Here is a 20,467-nt window from a genome sequence, read left to right on the forward strand (position 1 = left end):
TTTCTTCGTTCAAAGAGTCGCTAAGGTGTGCCACGACTCTTTGAACGAAGGAAAGAGTCGACTCGCGAGCATGCTCCTTCCCCTCTCATCGTACACGGCACGTTTCAGCCAGCTTTACTCAACTAGGGGTAGGGAAAAGGAACAGAGAGGACCCCCCTCCCTCTCCTCTCCAGTCCCCATTGGCTGCCCGCAGAATCGACTTGCTTTCTTTCAAAAATTCCGGCCGCCAGGCGAGTATACACTTGCGCATGCGCCTTCCTCGCAAAATTCGTGGAAAGGAGAGGGAATAATGGAATAATAGTTGCTTGGCGGGCGGAGGAGTCGTGGCACACATACGACTCTTTGAACGTGTCGTTCAATTCTGGTGAACGAGTCGTTCACCGCTCACAAGAGAGAGTCGTTACTTTTGAACGACTCGTTCACGAACGACCCATCACTACTAGTGATGGGTTCAAGCCGTTCATTTGTGCGAGTCGACTCATGAGCGCTCGCTCACTGAGAAGAGTCGTTCAAATGAGTCGTTCAAAAGAGTCGCCAAGCTTCTTTTTCTCGAAACACATGCCTGAAGAGGGGGAAGGGGGTAGGAGGTGTTGAAGCAGATGATTGTATTTAAGTAAACGAACACAACGTACGTCCTTCAAGATTAATAAATTGTATTGCATTTTTGTGTATGTGTGTGTGCGTGTAGCCGACTAGATGGCCAAGATTCTGAAGTAATCGACATTTGATCTTGCCACAGAAGTTCCCGGGTTCTAGTCCCGGTCTGGGCAAGGATATTCTTTACGAGTGTCCCCTCATCTATATCATCACGCTTCATCCTCATCGTCGCGATTACTTAAAATTTGAAGAAAAGCGGCATAAAATAAGAAAAATACAAATACGATTCTGTATGTGTGTGGATATACATATATGTGTAAACAGTAAACACACACACACAAACAAAATTTATTGCACATACTTGTTTTCATTACTCTGTCTCATGAGTGAGATTTTCTATATTTGTATCTTGTTTCAGTTTACATTTCATACTGCGGATAATGCAAATTATGCAGTACGATAGCATACACAGAAATGCTATATAATTATATCAACCTTTTATTAGTAATAACGTGCATTTACATATTCTTCCTTTTTTGCATTCGATCACTGGTTTTAATATCGCAACAAAATGCACTCCAGATCTGCGCTGCGACACATGCTTGCATTTCCACGAGCATCGCTAGTTCACGACTCTTGAAACAGCACGAAGAGTCGCAGCACAGTCCCACGACTCTTTCCCCATCATTCGTTCACGACTCGCGAGTCGGCACGAAGAGTCATTAAGCACCTTAACGACTCGCTCGCCTTAGCGACTCTTCTCCTCCCTCATCGTTCACGACTCGCGAGTCGGCACGAAGAGTCATTAAGCACCTTAACGACTCGCTCGCCTTAGCGACTCTTCTCCTCACTCATCGTTCGCTCGCGAGTCGCGAGCTCTCTTACACAAGGCGCGGCGGCTGCAGTCTCGCCAGCAGACTGGATCTACAGTTGAAAGTAGGATCCACCCGCTCGCTCTCCGCGGATGGCTAACAGCTGTGTTTAAGAAATATATATCGCTCTTGAACATTATCCATGTCCATAGCTTTTTGTTGTTCTACAGTCATTCAATATAAGTTTCTGCCAATATCATAATGTATGATCGAATTTCTATAAAGCGGGCCAAATTATACGTATGTATTTTTTTTTAATGTTGCTTTCTACTAGTAAAACACCTTAACACGTAGGCTCACCGCAGATGGCCAACATCTGTTTATATCACTCGTCAACATGACCCATGTCCATCTTACGTAGTTGTTCCTAATTCTGCAGTCATTCAATAAAAGCTTTTTTGCAGTATCATGTACGATGAGATTTATGATTAAACTTCTATATTTATTCTTTAATGCTGTTTACACGTTAATGTTAATGAAATATTTCACGTCATATGAAAACGATTTTGTCAGACAATGTTTAAAGTTCACTTTATGCTCAGATAGTCTAATCGGGATTGAAGCTACATTTTAAACTGGGGTCTAAATCACTGGGCAAGGTGCCTCCACCGAGGATCGAATCCGAGACACGAAGCGATTTCCTTACCAGGATTTAACAAGGAATGAAAGGATGGCTGAATAACATAAATAAAACATACTCCATGGTGCATGTTCTTTGTTTCTTGGTTTCTATGTTGGCCAGCTTGAAATAATCTTGGAGTGACAGATAAGTGGTGACGCCCTCCTCAAAGTAAGCCTATTGACACCGAAAGTTCCGGGTTCGAACCCCAGCCCAGAGATGAGTGGTAATCTGTATTTAACCTCTTGTCAATTACTCTAATCACCATCCATCCTTCGTCGTTGCCTTGTAACGATACCTGGTGGATCCCACTTTAAACTGTAGATCCAGTCCCGATTAGCTTATCTGTACGTAAAATTCATTCATCCTCGCTGTCAATACTAAGTAATTAGGTATAAAAGATGCATAAAATACAACAAAGCGTGTTAGGCAGTTAAAATATTAAAATTGAATTAATAAATTATAAAATATAATTACTGCATGCTAATTTATAAGAAATTATAGTATTTTAAAATTTGTTTGTTCCTTAGTGGGAAAATAACTAGTAGCTTATTTCTTCTGTTCATTCTCATGTTAACAGATTTGTTTTCTTGGATAAATAAAATTGAACGTGTAAATTAAAAGGTTTACATGTGCACGAAGCGGAAGAGCAACTCGATCGAGTATCGTGGTGAGACAAGATGACTTGGCACATCGTTTCAACTCGTGAATGAGAATGCATATCTTGTTAGCGATTTGATTTCAAGTTAAAAACAACTATCTGGTCTTGTTCGCTTATCGATTTCAAAGCATAAATCGGTATCGTTACTCCAATGAGACGAGATTCTCGGACAGTACATTTTACACAGAGTGTCTCTCATCATCTCACCAACTTTGGAAGGGTTGGCCCTGTTTTCATTGCGATTTTGTAATGTCCTGCTACTTGTGAAACTGATTCACTTCCAACAATTTCAGTCGCCGCCGTGGAGGAGTGGTTAGAACAGTGCGCTAAGAGGAATCTCGGAATTGAGTGTCACTTCATCAATTATTTCATTATATCATCACTGATTTTCATGTTCGCGATTAGCCAAAGTGGCAGAAGAGCAAAGCCTGGGCAAAAGTGGTATCCCGAGCCGCTATGTGTTTCCACCGAATATCGGCCTCAGGACTCCCTGCCCTCGTGCCGCGATGTGCTAACCACTCCGCCACGGGGGCCGGCCCTCCCCATCACATCTCTGTTTTATACTAAAGGCTATGATTGAATATGAATTTAAAATTTTGTGTGCGTCACTTAGGCTATTTTGCACCCTTCACTTTATACGGGATCCAGCCCCTTACCAGAACTAAAATAACATAACTGTAATGTCCTGTAGTAACTAAAATATTAAAATAATCTGACCGGTTAAAAACTGAGACTGTAAAGGCACTCAGCACACATAAGGACAAAACACAGGACAACACACACACACATTCCTACGAAAATTATACTGGCCGTAGGTATAGACGCCAGAGCCTCGTTAGTCTGCAAAATGCAGTCCAGGGTGTACTATGTGGAAGTGAGGTTGGCAATTGGATGTACTACGTGGAAGGATCATCCCTTACATCCCTTAAACTATATTTCTCGAGACCCTTGATGTGCTAACCACGCCGGCATACATTATAGAATACTTGAGTTAGTTTTGTCAATATTAATTTTATTGATTGCATTTTTGTTTTGCAATGATTTTGCGCACTGAATTTTCATATTTATCTTTGCTTTTCATTTGTGTTTTACTTTTATTTTGTATATAATGCTGCGTTTCTATTGGTGTAAATTTGTGATTCGTCTCTAATAACGTTATCATTCCAATGTGATTTAAATTTTAATCTTCTAATCTCACGTGTATAATATGTAAGTATATGTATGTACACATGCATACAGAGAGAAAGAGAGAGCGATTGTATTGGGAAATTGCATGATATGATCGTTACCGTTCCCCGCATAATTTCAAATTTGTTCCTTGTATTACACAAAATATATTAAATTAATGTTATAACAAATTGAATATCCATTATAGATCGGATTATAAGAAATTATGTATAACTGCGTGTGTGAGCGTGTGTTTGTCTCTCAGGTTCTTTATTAAAAAAATCAGAAAAACAGAACATAATGTAGTATTCAAATATAAAAAGACCTTCATTTAACGAGTCCACTTATAATTAATTCATTATCATGTGGTTTGTTCTATTAGGTAATTCTTAACTGAATATAAAAAATTGTAAGTTATAATTTTTGTTTTAATACATGTTTGTTATTTTCACTAAAGGTTTATCATTTGAACTTGTGCTTGCTGCTTGTATTACGTCATTTTTGGATTTGGAGTAACAGAAAACAAAAGGTGTTTATTGTCTTTGATCTTGCTTTAGAAAATAATGATTGGTTGATTGATTTGGTTGATTTTACTTAGCTTTTCTGTCACTTTTTTGGGTAATCGCGAAGATCAGGATGAGTAATGAGGTGTACTAACCACTCCACCATGGAGGCCGGCGCTTTAGAAAATAATTAAAAGTAACAATCGCTTTCCACACTAAGTATTTTGTGTTGCAAATTATAAATTACTGCCCCCCTTTTCTGATTCACCCTAATAGCATAGTGGTTAACGCTGTCATGTATTAAAATGGTCTGCTTGGCAAAAATTGTTATAAGTCCACTTTTATGCTCCAATAGGCTAATCGGGTCTCCCCGATGGCGTAGTGATAACGTCGCCGGTAATCAAGGGGTACCGTGTTCAATACAAAGTGGAGGTTCGGATCCCACTTTAAACTGTAGGTCCAGTCCCGACTATCCTATCTGCACATAAAGTGGACTTAAACAATAACAACTCAAAATAGGCTAATCGGAATATTGTAATCATAGAGGACCTAACTCCTCTATGTTGTAATCAAGAGGTCTGTACCTAACACCTTCCCAAAATTTTTACAAGACTCCCCTAATATTTTTACTAACATTTAATTTCTTGTAATTTTAGCGCTAATGGTTTGGCCGAACTTGAAACTACAGGACAAATTTGTTGGCTGTTCTTCGCTGCCCGTCATGGGCTGAGGTTGCGCGCTCTCTCTCTGCAAACAAAACTCGGGAGTCGACTCTTTTCTTCGTTCAAAGAGTCGCTAAGGTGTGCCACGACTCTTTGAACGAAGGAAAGAGTCGACTCGCGAGCATGCTCCTTCCCCTCTCATCGTACACGGCACGTTTCAGCCAGCTTTACTCAACTAGGGGTAGGGAAAAGGAACAGAGAGGACCCCCCTCCCTCTCCTCTCCAGTCCCCATTGGCTGCCCGCAGAATCGACTTGCTTTCTTTCAAAAATTCCGGCCGCCAGGCGAGTATACACTTGCGCATGCGCCTTCCTCGCAAAATTCGTGGAAAGGAGAGGGAATAATGGAATAATAGTTGCTTGGCGGGCGGAGGAGTCGTGGCACACATACGACTCTTTGAACGTGTCGTTCAATTCTGGTGAACGAGTCGTTCACCGCTCACAAGAGAGAGTCGTTACTTTTGAACGACTCGTTCACGAACGACCCATCACTACTAGTGATGGGTTCAAGCCGTTCATTTGTGCGAGTCGACTCATGAGCGCTCGCTCACTGAGAAGAGTCGTTCAAATGAGTCGTTCAAAAGAGTCGCCAAGCTTCTTTTTCTCGAAACACATGCCTGAAGAGGGGGAAGGGGGTAGGAGGTGTTGAAGCAGATGATTGTATTTAAGTAAACGAACACAACGTACGTCCTTCAAGATTAATAAATTGTATTGCATTTTTGTGTATGTGTGTGTGCGTGTAGCCGACTAGATGGCCAAGATTCTGAAGTAATCGACATTTGATCTTGCCACAGAAGTTCCCGGGTTCTAGTCCCGGTCTGGGCAAGGATATTCTTTACGAGTGTCCCCTCATCTATATCATCACGCTTCATCCTCATCGTCGCGATTACTTAAAATTTGAAGAAAAGCGGCATAAAATAAGAAAAATACAAATACGATTCTGTATGTGTGTGGATATACATATATGTGTAAACAGTAAACACACACACACAAACAAAATTTATTGCACATACTTGTTTTCATTACTCTGTCTCATGAGTGAGATTTTCTATATTTGTATCTTGTTTCAGTTTACATTTCATACTGCGGATAATGCAAATTATGCAGTACGATAGCATACACAGAAATGCTATATAATTATATCAACCTTTTATTAGTAATAACGTGCATTTACATATTCTTCCTTTTTTGCATTCGATCACTGGTTTTAATATCGCAACAAAATGCACTCCAGATCTGCGCTGCGACACATGCTTGCATTTCCACGAGCATCGCTAGTTCACGACTCTTGAAACAGCACGAAGAGTCGCAGCACAGTCCCACGACTCTTTCCCCATCATTCGTTCACGACTCGCGAGTCGGCACGAAGAGTCATTAAGCACCTTAACGACTCGCTCGCCTTAGCGACTCTTCTCCTCCCTCATCGTTCACGACTCGCGAGTCGGCACGAAGAGTCATTAAGCACCTTAACGACTCGCTCGCCTTAGCGACTCTTCTCCTCACTCATCGTTCGCTCGCGAGTCGCGAGCTCTCTTACACAAGGCGCGGCGGCTGCAGTCTCGCCAGCAGACTGGATCTACAGTTGAAAGTAGGATCCACCCGCTCGCTCTCCGCGGATGGCTAACAGCTGTGTTTAAGAAATATATATCGCTCTTGAACATTATCCATGTCCATAGCTTTTTGTTGTTCTACAGTCATTCAATATAAGTTTCTGCCAATATCATAATGTATGATCGAATTTCTATAAAGCGGGCCAAATTATACGTATGTATTTTTTTTTAATGTTGCTTTCTACTAGTAAAACACCTTAACACGTAGGCTCACCGCAGATGGCCAACATCTGTTTATATCACTCGTCAACATGACCCATGTCCATCTTACGTAGTTGTTCCTAATTCTGCAGTCATTCAATAAAAGCTTTTTTGCAGTATCATGTACGATGAGATTTATGATTAAACTTCTATATTTATTCTTTAATGCTGTTTACACGTTAATGTTAATGAAATATTTCACGTCATATGAAAACGATTTTGTCAGACAATGTTTAAAGTTCACTTTATGCTCAGATAGTCTAATCGGGATTGAAGCTACATTTTAAACTGGGGTCTAAATCACTGGGCAAGGTGCCTCCACCGAGGATCGAATCCGAGACACGAAGCGATTTCCTTACCAGGATTTAACAAGGAATGAAAGGATGGCTGAATAACATAAATAAAACATACTCCATGGTGCATGTTCTTTGTTTCTTGGTTTCTATGTTGGCCAGCTTGAAATAATCTTGGAGTGACAGATAAGTGGTGACGCCCTCCTCAAAGTAAGCCTATTGACACCGAAAGTTCCGGGTTCGAACCCCAGCCCAGAGATGAGTGGTAATCTGTATTTAACCTCTTGTCAATTACTCTAATCACCATCCATCCTTCGTCGTTGCCTTGTAACGATACCTGGTGGATCCCACTTTAAACTGTAGATCCAGTCCCGATTAGCTTATCTGTACGTAAAATTCATTCATCCTCGCTGTCAATACTAAGTAATTAGGTATAAAAGATGCATAAAATACAACAAAGCGTGTTAGGCAGTTAAAATATTAAAATTGAATTAATAAATTATAAAATATAATTACTGCATGCTAATTTATAAGAAATTATAGTATTTTAAAATTTGTTTGTTCCTTAGTGGGAAAATAACTAGTAGCTTATTTCTTCTGTTCATTCTCATGTTAACAGATTTGTTTTCTTGGATAAATAAAATTGAACGTGTAAATTAAAAGGTTTACATGTGCACGAAGCGGAAGAGCAACTCGATCGAGTATCGTGGTGAGACAAGATGACTTGGCACATCGTTTCAACTCGTGAATGAGAATGCATATCTTGTTAGCGATTTGATTTCAAGTTAAAAACAACTATCTGGTCTTGTTCGCTTATCGATTTCAAAGCATAAATCGGTATCGTTACTCCAATGAGACGAGATTCTCGGACAGTACATTTTACACAGAGTGTCTCTCATCATCTCACCAACTTTGGAAGGGTTGGCCCTGTTTTCATTGCGATTTTGTAATGTCCTGCTACTTGTGAAACTGATTCACTTCCAACAATTTCAGTCGCCGCCGTGGAGGAGTGGTTAGAACAGTGCGCTAAGAGGAATCTCGGAATTGAGTGTCACTTCATCAATTATTTCATTATATCATCACTGATTTTCATGTTCGCGATTAGCCAAAGTGGCAGAAGAGCAAAGCCTGGGCAAAAGTGGTATCCCGAGCCGCTATGTGTTTCCACCGAATATCGGCCTCAGGACTCCCTGCCCTCGTGCCGCGATGTGCTAACCACTCCGCCACGGGGGCCGGCCCTCCCCATCACATCTCTGTTTTATACTAAAGGCTATGATTGAATATGAATTTAAAATTTTGTGTGCGTCACTTAGGCTATTTTGCACCCTTCACTTTATACGGGATCCAGCCCCTTACCAGAACTAAAATAACATAACTGTAATGTCCTGTAGTAACTAAAATATTAAAATAATCTGACCGGTTAAAAACTGAGACTGTAAAGGCACTCAGCACACATAAGGACAAAACACAGGACAACACACACACACATTCCTACGAAAATTATACTGGCCGTAGGTATAGACGCCAGAGCCTCGTTAGTCTGCAAAATGCAGTCCAGGGTGTACTATGTGGAAGTGAGGTTGGCAATTGGATGTACTACGTGGAAGGATCATCCCTTACATCCCTTAAACTATATTTCTCGAGACCCTTGATGTGCTAACCACGCCGGCATACATTATAGAATACTTGAGTTAGTTTTGTCAATATTAATTTTATTGATTGCATTTTTGTTTTGCAATGATTTTGCGCACTGAATTTTCATATTTATCTTTGCTTTTCATTTGTGTTTTACTTTTATTTTGTATATAATGCTGCGTTTCTATTGGTGTAAATTTGTGATTCGTCTCTAATAACGTTATCATTCCAATGTGATTTAAATTTTAATCTTCTAATCTCACGTGTATAATATGTAAGTATATGTATGTACACATGCATACAGAGAGAAAGAGAGAGCGATTGTATTGGGAAATTGCATGATATGATCGTTACCGTTCCCCGCATAATTTCAAATTTGTTCCTTGTATTACACAAAATATATTAAATTAATGTTATAACAAATTGAATATCCATTATAGATCGGATTATAAGAAATTATGTATAACTGCGTGTGTGAGCGTGTGTTTGTCTCTCAGGTTCTTTATTAAAAAAATCAGAAAAACAGAACATAATGTAGTATTCAAATATAAAAAGACCTTCATTTAACGAGTCCACTTATAATTAATTCATTATCATGTGGTTTGTTCTATTAGGTAATTCTTAACTGAATATAAAAAATTGTAAGTTATAATTTTTGTTTTAATACATGTTTGTTATTTTCACTAAAGGTTTATCATTTGAACTTGTGCTTGCTGCTTGTATTACGTCATTTTTGGATTTGGAGTAACAGAAAACAAAAGGTGTTTATTGTCTTTGATCTTGCTTTAGAAAATAATGATTGGTTGATTGATTTGGTTGATTTTACTTAGCTTTTCTGTCACTTTTTTGGGTAATCGCGAAGATCAGGATGAGTAATGAGGTGTACTAACCACTCCACCATGGAGGCCGGCGCTTTAGAAAATAATTAAAAGTAACAATCGCTTTCCACACTAAGTATTTTGTGTTGCAAATTATAAATTACTGCCCCCCTTTTCTGATTCACCCTAATAGCATAGTGGTTAACGCTGTCATGTATTAAAATGGTCTGCTTGGCAAAAATTGTTATAAGTCCACTTTTATGCTCCAATAGGCTAATCGGGTCTCCCCGATGGCGTAGTGATAACGTCGCCGGTAATCAAGGGGTACCGTGTTCAATACAAAGTGGAGGTTCGGATCCCACTTTAAACTGTAGGTCCAGTCCCGACTATCCTATCTGCACATAAAGTGGACTTAAACAATAACAACTCAAAATAGGCTAATCGGAATATTGTAATCATAGAGGACCTAACTCCTCTATGTTGTAATCAAGAGGTCTGTACCTAACACCTTCCCAAAATTTTTACAAGACTCCCCTAATATTTTTACTAACATTTAATTTCTTGTAATTTTAGCGCTAATGGTTTGGCCGAACTTGAAACTACAGGACAAATTTGTTGGCTGTTCTTCGCTGCCCGTCATGGGCTGAGGTTGCGCGCTCTCTCTCTGCAAACAAAACTCGGGAGTCGACTCTTTTCTTCGTTCAAAGAGTCGCTAAGGTGTGCCACGACTCTTTGAACGAAGGAAAGAGTCGACTCGCGAGCATGCTCCTTCCCCTCTCATCGTACACGGCACGTTTCAGCCAGCTTTACTCAACTAGGGGTAGGGAAAAGGAACAGAGAGGACCCCCCTCCCTCTCCTCTCCAGTCCCCATTGGCTGCCCGCAGAATCGACTTGCTTTCTTTCAAAAATTCCGGCCGCCAGGCGAGTATACACTTGCGCATGCGCCTTCCTCGCAAAATTCGTGGAAAGGAGAGGGAATAATGGAATAATAGTTGCTTGGCGGGCGGAGGAGTCGTGGCACACATACGACTCTTTGAACGTGTCGTTCAATTCTGGTGAACGAGTCGTTCACCGCTCACAAGAGAGAGTCGTTACTTTTGAACGACTCGTTCACGAACGACCCATCACTACTAGTGATGGGTTCAAGCCGTTCATTTGTGCGAGTCGACTCATGAGCGCTCGCTCACTGAGAAGAGTCGTTCAAATGAGTCGTTCAAAAGAGTCGCCAAGCTTCTTTTTCTCGAAACACATGCCTGAAGAGGGGGAAGGGGGTAGGAGGTGTTGAAGCAGATGATTGTATTTAAGTAAACGAACACAACGTACGTCCTTCAAGATTAATAAATTGTATTGCATTTTTGTGTATGTGTGTGTGCGTGTAGCCGACTAGATGGCCAAGATTCTGAAGTAATCGACATTTGATCTTGCCACAGAAGTTCCCGGGTTCTAGTCCCGGTCTGGGCAAGGATATTCTTTACGAGTGTCCCCTCATCTATATCATCACGCTTCATCCTCATCGTCGCGATTACTTAAAATTTGAAGAAAAGCGGCATAAAATAAGAAAAATACAAATACGATTCTGTATGTGTGTGGATATACATATATGTGTAAACAGTAAACACACACACACAAACAAAATTTATTGCACATACTTGTTTTCATTACTCTGTCTCATGAGTGAGATTTTCTATATTTGTATCTTGTTTCAGTTTACATTTCATACTGCGGATAATGCAAATTATGCAGTACGATAGCATACACAGAAATGCTATATAATTATATCAACCTTTTATTAGTAATAACGTGCATTTACATATTCTTCCTTTTTTGCATTCGATCACTGGTTTTAATATCGCAACAAAATGCACTCCAGATCTGCGCTGCGACACATGCTTGCATTTCCACGAGCATCGCTAGTTCACGACTCTTGAAACAGCACGAAGAGTCGCAGCACAGTCCCACGACTCTTTCCCCATCATTCGTTCACGACTCGCGAGTCGGCACGAAGAGTCATTAAGCACCTTAACGACTCGCTCGCCTTAGCGACTCTTCTCCTCCCTCATCGTTCACGACTCGCGAGTCGGCACGAAGAGTCATTAAGCACCTTAACGACTCGCTCGCCTTAGCGACTCTTCTCCTCACTCATCGTTCGCTCGCGAGTCGCGAGCTCTCTTACACAAGGCGCGGCGGCTGCAGTCTCGCCAGCAGACTGGATCTACAGTTGAAAGTAGGATCCACCCGCTCGCTCTCCGCGGATGGCTAACAGCTGTGTTTAAGAAATATATATCGCTCTTGAACATTATCCATGTCCATAGCTTTTTGTTGTTCTACAGTCATTCAATATAAGTTTCTGCCAATATCATAATGTATGATCGAATTTCTATAAAGCGGGCCAAATTATACGTATGTATTTTTTTTTAATGTTGCTTTCTACTAGTAAAACACCTTAACACGTAGGCTCACCGCAGATGGCCAACATCTGTTTATATCACTCGTCAACATGACCCATGTCCATCTTACGTAGTTGTTCCTAATTCTGCAGTCATTCAATAAAAGCTTTTTTGCAGTATCATGTACGATGAGATTTATGATTAAACTTCTATATTTATTCTTTAATGCTGTTTACACGTTAATGTTAATGAAATATTTCACGTCATATGAAAACGATTTTGTCAGACAATGTTTAAAGTTCACTTTATGCTCAGATAGTCTAATCGGGATTGAAGCTACATTTTAAACTGGGGTCTAAATCACTGGGCAAGGTGCCTCCACCGAGGATCGAATCCGAGACAGGAAGCGATTTCCTTACCAGGATTTAACAAGGAATGAAAGGATGGCTGAATAACATAAATAAAACATACTCCATGGTGCATGTTCTTTGTTTCTTGGTTTCTATGTTGGCCAGCTTGAAATAATCTTGGAGTGACAGATAAGTGGTGACGCCCTCCTCAAAGTAAGCCTATTGACACCGAAAGTTCCGGGTTCGAACCCCAGCCCAGAGATGAGTGGTAATCTGTATTTAACCTCTTGTCAATTACTCTAATCACCATCCATCCTTCGTCGTTGCCTTGTAACGATACCTGGTGGATCCCACTTTAAACTGTAGATCCAGTCCCGATTAGCTTATCTGTACGTAAAATTCATTCATCCTCGCTGTCAATACTAAGTAATTAGGTATAAAAGATGCATAAAATACAACAAAGCGTGTTAGGCAGTTAAAATATTAAAATTGAATTAATAAATTATAAAATATAATTACTGCATGCTAATTTATAAGAAATTATAGTATTTTAAAATTTGTTTGTTCCTTAGTGGGAAAATAACTAGTAGCTTATTTCTTCTGTTCATTCTCATGTTAACAGATTTGTTTTCTTGGATAAATAAAATTGAACGTGTAAATTAAAAGGTTTACATGTGCACGAAGCGGAAGAGCAACTCGATCGAGTATCGTGGTGAGACAAGATGACTTGGCACATCGTTTCAACTCGTGAATGAGAATGCATATCTTGTTAGCGATTTGATTTCAAGTTAAAAACAACTATCTGGTCTTGTTCGCTTATCGATTTCAAAGCATAAATCGGTATCGTTACTCCAATGAGACGAGATTCTCGGACAGTACATTTTACACAGAGTGTCTCTCATCATCTCACCAACTTTGGAAGGGTTGGCCCTGTTTTCATTGCGATTTTGTAATGTCCTGCTACTTGTGAAACTGATTCACTTCCAACAATTTCAGTCGCCGCCGTGGAGGAGTGGTTAGAACAGTGCGCTAAGAGGAATCTCGGAATTGAGTGTCACTTCATCAATTATTTCATTATATCATCACTGATTTTCATGTTCGCGATTAGCCAAAGTGGCAGAAGAGCAAAGCCTGGGCAAAAGTGGTATCCCGAGCCGCTATGTGTTTCCACCGAATATCGGCCTCAGGACTCCCTGCCCTCGTGCCGCGATGTGCTAACCACTCCGCCACGGGGGCCGGCCCTCCCCATCACATCTCTGTTTTATACTAAAGGCTATGATTGAATATGAATTTAAAATTTTGTGTGCGTCACTTAGGCTATTTTGCACCCTTCACTTTATACGGGATCCAGCCCCTTACCAGAACTAAAATAACATAACTGTAATGTCCTGTAGTAACTAAAATATTAAAATAATCTGACCGGTTAAAAACTGAGACTGTAAAGGCACTCAGCACACATAAGGACAAAACACAGGACAACACACACACACATTCCTACGAAAATTATACTGGCCGTAGGTATAGACGCCAGAGCCTCGTTAGTCTGCAAAATGCAGTCCAGGGTGTACTATGTGGAAGTGAGGTTGGCAATTGGATGTACTACGTGGAAGGATCATCCCTTACATCCCTTAAACTATATTTCTCGAGACCCTTGATGTGCTAACCACGCCGGCATACATTATAGAATACTTGAGTTAGTTTTGTCAATATTAATTTTATTGATTGCATTTTTGTTTTGCAATGATTTTGCGCACTGAATTTTCATATTTATCTTTGCTTTTCATTTGTGTTTTACTTTTATTTTGTATATAATGCTGCGTTTCTATTGGTGTAAATTTGTGATTCGTCTCTAATAACGTTATCATTCCAATGTGATTTAAATTTTAATCTTCTAATCTCACGTGTATAATATGTAAGTATATGTATGTACACATGCATACAGAGAGAAAGAGAGAGCGATTGTATTGGGAAATTGCATGATATGATCGTTACCGTTCCCCGCATAATTTCAAATTTGTTCCTTGTATTACACAAAATATATTAAATTAATGTTATAACAAATTGAATATCCATTATAGATCGGATTATAAGAAATTATGTATAACTGCGTGTGTGAGCGTGTGTTTGTCTCTCAGGTTCTTTATTAAAAAAATCAGAAAAACAGAACATAATGTAGTATTCAAATATAAAAAGACCTTCATTTAACGAGTCCACTTATAATTAATTCATTATCATGTGGTTTGTTCTATTAGGTAATTCTTAACTGAATATAAAAAATTGTAAGTTATAATTTTTGTTTTAATACATGTTTGTTATTTTCACTAAAGGTTTATCATTTGAACTTGTGCTTGCTGCTTGTATTACGTCATTTTTGGATTTGGAGTAACAGAAAACAAAAGGTGTTTATTGTCTTTGATCTTGCTTTAGAAAATAATGATTGGTTGATTGATTTGGTTGATTTTACTTAGCTTTTCTGTCACTTTTTTGGGTAATCGCGAAGATCAGGATGAGTAATGAGGTGTACTAACCACTCCACCATGGAGGCCGGCGCTTTAGAAAATAATTAAAAGTAACAATCGCTTTCCACACTAAGTATTTTGTGTTGCAAATTATAAATTACTGCCCCCCTTTTCTGATTCACCCTAATAGCATAGTGGTTAACGCTGTCATGTATTAAAATGGTCTGCTTGGCAAAAATTGTTATAAGTCCACTTTTATGCTCCAATAGGCTAATCGGGTCTCCCCGATGGCGTAGTGATAACGTCGCCGGTAATCAAGGGGTACCGTGTTCAATACAAAGTGGAGGTTCGGATCCCACTTTAAACTGTAGGTCCAGTCCCGACTATCCTATCTGCACATAAAGTGGACTTAAACAATAACAACTCAAAATAGGCTAATCGGAATATTGTAATCATAGAGGACCTAACTCCTCTATGTTGTAATCAAGAGGTCTGTACCTAACACCTTCCCAAAATTTTTACAAGACTCCCCTAATATTTTTACTAACATTTAATTTCTTGTAATTTTAGCGCTAATGGTTTGGCCGAACTTGAAACTACAGGACAAATTTGTTGGCTGTTCTTCGCTGCCCGTCATGGGCTGAGGTTGCGCGCTCTCTCTCTGCAAACAAAACTCGGGAGTCGACTCTTTTCTTCGTTCAAAGAGTCGCTAAGGTGTGCCACGACTCTTTGAACGAAGGAAAGAGTCGACTCGCGAGCATGCTCCTTCCCCTCTCATCGTACACGGCACGTTTCAGCCAGCTTTACTCAACTAGGGGTAGGGAAAAGGAACAGAGAGGACCCCCCTCCCTCTCCTCTCCAGTCCCCATTGGCTGCCCGCAGAATCGACTTGCTTTCTTTCAAAAATTCCGGCCGCCAGGCGAGTATACACTTGCGCATGCGCCTTCCTCGCAAAATTCGTGGAAAGGAGAGGGAATAATGGAATAATAGTTGCTTGGCGGGCGGAGGAGTCGTGGCACACATACGACTCTTTGAACGTGTCGTTCAATTCTGGTGAACGAGTCGTTCACCGCTCACAAGAGAGAGTCGTTACTTTTGAACGACTCGTTCACGAACGACCCATCACTACTAGTGATGGGTTCAAGCCGTTCATTTGTGCGAGTCGACTCATGAGCGCTCGCTCACTGAGAAGAGTCGTTCAAATGAGTCGTTCAAAAGAGTCGCCAAGCTTCTTTTTCTCGAAACACATGCCTGAAGAGGGGGAAGGGGGTAGGAGGTGTTGAAGCAGATGATTGTATTTAAGTAAACGAACACAACGTACGTCCTTCAAGATTAATAAATTGTATTGCATTTTTGTGTATGTGTGTGTGCGTGTAGCCGACTAGATGGCCAAGATTCTGAAGTAATCGACATTTGATCTTGCCACAGAAGTTCCCGGGTTCTAGTCCCGGTCTGGGCAAGGATATTCTTTACGAGTGTCCCCTCATCTATATCATCACGCTTCATCCTCATCGTCGCGATTACTTAAAATTTGAAGAAAAGCGGCATAAAATAAGAAAAATACAAATACGATTCTGTATGTGTGTGGATATACATATATGTGTAAACAGTAAACACACACACACAAACAAAATTTATTGCACATACTTGTTTTCATTACTCTGTCTCATGAGTGAGATTTTCTATATTTGTATCTTGTTTCAGTTTACATTTCATACTGCGGATAATGCAAATTATGCAGTACGATAGCATACACAGAAATGCTATATAATTATATCAACCTTTTATTAGTAATAACGTGCATTTACATATTCTTCCTTTTTTGCATTCGATCACTGGTTTTAATATCGCAACAAAATGCACTCCAGATCTGCGCTGCGACACATGCTTGCATTTCCACGAGCATCGCTAGTTCACGACTCTTGAAACAGCACGAAGAGTCGCAGCACAGTCCCACGACTCTTTCCCCATCATTCGTTCACGACTCGCGAGTCGGCACGAAGAGTCATTAAGCACCTTAACGACTCGCTCGCCTTAGCGACTCTTCTCCTCCCTCATCGTTCACGACTCGCGAGTCGGCACGAAGAGTCATTAAGCACCTTAACGACTCGCTCGCCTTAGCGACTCTTCTCCTCACTCATCGTTCGCTCGCGAGTCGCGAGCTCTCTTACACAAGGCGCGGCGGCTGCAGTCTCGCCAGCAGACTGGATCTACAGTTGAAAGTAGGATCCACCCGCTCGCTCTCCGCGGATGGCTAACAGCTGTGTTTAAGAAATATATATCGCTCTTGAACATTATCCATGTCCATAGCTTTTTGTTGTTCTACAGTCATTCAATATAAGTTTCTGCCAATATCATAATGTATGATCGAATTTCTATAAAGCGGGCCAAATTATACGTATGTATTTTTTTTTAATGTTGCTTTCTACTAGTAAAACACCTTAACACGTAGGCTCACCGCAGATGGCCAACATCTGTTTATATCACTCGTCAACATGACCCATGTCCATCTTACGTAGTTGTTCCTAATTCTGCAGTCATTCAATAAAAGCTTTTTTGCAGTATCATGTACGATGAGATTTATGATTAAACTTCTATATTTATTCTTTAATGCTGTTTACACGTTAATGTTAATGAAATATTTCACGTCATATGAAAACGATTTTGTCAGACAATGTTTAAAGTTCACTTTATGCTCAGATAGTCTAATCGGGATTGAAGCTACATTTTAAACTGGGGTCTAAATCACTGGGCAAGGTGCCTCCACCGAGGATCGAATCCGAGACAGGAAGCGATTTCCTTACCAGGATTTAACAAGGAATGAAAGGATGGCTGAATAACATAAATAAAACATACTCCATGGTGCATGTTCTTTGTTTCTTGGTTTCTATGTTGGCCAGCTTGAAATAATCTTGGAGTGACAGATAAGTGGTGACGCCCTCCTCAAAGTAAGCCTATTGACACCGAAAGTTCCGGGTTCGAACCCCAGCCCAGAGATGAGTGGTAATCTGTATTTAACCTCTTGTCAATTACTCTAATCACCATCCATCCTTCGTCGTTGCCTTGTAACGATACCTGGTGGATCCCACTTTAAACTGTAGATCCAGTCCCGATTAGCTTATCTGTACGTAAAATTCATTCATCCTCGCTGTCAATACTAAGTAATTAGGTATAAAAGATGCATAAAATACAACAAAGCGTGTTAGGCAGTTAAAATATTAAAATTGAATTAATAAATTATAAAATATAATTACTGCATGCTAATTTATAAGAAATTATAGTATTTTAAAATTTGTTTGTTCCTTAGTGGGAAAATAACTAGTAGCTTATTTCTTCTGTTCATTCTCATGTTAACAGATTTGTTTTCTTGGATAAATAAAATTGAACGTGTAAATTAAAAGGTTTACATGTGCACGAAGCGGAAGAGCAACTCGATCGAGTATCGTGGTGAGACAAGATGACTTGGCACATCGTTTCAACTCGTGAATGAGAATGCATATCTTGTTAGCGATTTGATTTCAAGTTAAAAACAACTATCTGGTCTTGTTCGCTTATCGATTTCAAAGCATAAATCGGTATCGTTACTCCAATGAGACGAGATTCTCGGACAGTACATTTTACACAGAGTGTCTCTCATCATCTCACCAACTTTGGAAGGGTTGGCCCTGTTTTCATTGCGATTTTGTAATGTCCTGCTACTTGTGAAACTGATTCACTTCCAACAATTTCAGTCGCCGCCGTGGAGGAGTGGTTAGAACAGTGCGCTAAGAGGAATCTCGGAATTGAGTGTCACTTCATCAATTATTTCATTATATCATCACTGATTTTCATGTTCGCGATTAGCCAAAGTGGCAGAAGAGCAAAGCCTGGGCAAAAGTGGTATCCCGAGCCGCTATGTGTTTCCACCGAATATCGGCCTCAGGACTCCCTGCCCTCGTGCCGCGATGTGCTAACCACTCCGCCACGGGGGCCGGCCCTCCCCATCACATCTCTGTTTTATACTAAAGGCTATGATTGAATATGAATTTAAAATTTTGTGTGCGTCACTTAGGCTATTTTGCACCCTTCACTTTATACGGGATCCAGCCCCTTACCAGAACTAAAATAACATAACTGTAATGTCCTGTAGTAACTAAAATATTAAAATAATCTGACCGGTTAAAAACTGAGACTGTAAAGGCACTCAGCACACATAAGGACAAAACACAGGACAACACACACACACATTCCTACGAAAATTATACTGGCCGTAGGTATAGACGCCAGAGCCTCGTTAGTCTGCAAAATGCAGTCCAGGGTGTACTATGTGGAAGTGAGGTTGGCAATTGGATGTACTACGTGGAAGGATCATCCCTTACATCCCTTAAACTATATTTCTCGAGACCCTTGATGTGCTAACCACGCCGGCATACATTATAGAATACTTGAGTTAGTTTTGTCAATATTAATTTTATTGATTGCATTTTTGTTTTGCAATGATTTTGCGCACTGAATTTTCATATTTATCTTTGCTTTTCATTTGTGTTTTACTTTTATTTTGTATATAATGCTGCGTTTCTATTGGTGTAAATTTGTGATTCGTCTCTAATAACGTTATCATTCCAATGTGATTTAAATTTTAATCTTCTAATCTCACGTGTATAATATGTAAGTATATGTATGTACACATGCATACAGAGAGAAAGAGAGAGCGATTGTATTGGGAAATTGCATGATATGATCGTTACCGTTCCCCGCATAATTTCAAATTTGTTCCTTGTATTACACAAAATATATTAAATTAATGTTATAACAAATTGAATATCCATTATAGATCGGATTATAAGAAATTATGTATAACTGCGTGTGTGAGCGTGTGTTTGTCTCTCAGGTTCTTTATTAAAAAAATCAGAAAAACAGAACATAATGTAGTATTCAAATATAAAAAGACCTTCATTTAACGAGTCCACTTATAATTAATTCATTATCATGTGGTTTGTTCTATTAGGTAATTCTTAACTGAATATAAAAAATTGTAAGTTATAATTTTTGTTTTAATACATGTTTGTTATTTTCACTAAAGGTTTATCATTTGAACTTGTGCTTGCTGCTTGTATTACGTCATTTTTGGATTTGGAGTAACAGAAAACAAAAGGTGTTTATTGTCTTTGATCTTGCTTTAGAAAATAATGATTGGTTGATTGATTTGGTTGATTTTACTTAGCTTTTCTGTCACTTTTTTGGGTAATCGCGAAGATCAGGATGAGTAATGAGGTGTACTAACCACTCCACCATGGAGGCCGGCGCTTTAGAAAATAATTAAAAGTAACAATCGCTTTCCACACTAAGTATTTTGTGTTGCAAATTATAAATTACTGCCCCCCTTTTCTGATTCACCCTAATAGCATAGTGGTTAACGCTGTCATGTATTAAAATGGTCTGCTTGGCAAAAATTGTTATAAGTCCACTTTTATGCTCCAATAGGCTAATCGGGTCTCCCCGATGGCGTAGTGATAACGTCGCCGGTAATCAAGGGGTACCGTGTTCAATACAAAGTGGAGGTTCGGATCCCACTTTAAACTGTAGGTCCAGTCC

At 39.8% G+C, this 20,467-nt stretch overlaps 1 protein-coding gene across 1 annotated transcript in view; it reads left to right on the forward strand.

Annotated features, from left to right (window-relative positions):
* The window catches only part of LOC145999032 (uncharacterized), a 93,248-nt gene that overhangs the window by 4,997 nt on the left and 67,784 nt on the right, over positions 1-20,467 (forward strand). The gene's annotated exons all lie outside the window — the stretch shown is intronic.

This window comes from Lepisma saccharinum, chromosome 14, assembly GCF_977018435.1.
Source record: "Lepisma saccharinum chromosome 14, izLepSacc3.1, whole genome shotgun sequence".
Classification (NCBI taxonomy): domain Eukaryota; kingdom Metazoa; phylum Arthropoda; class Insecta; order Zygentoma; family Lepismatidae; genus Lepisma; species Lepisma saccharinum.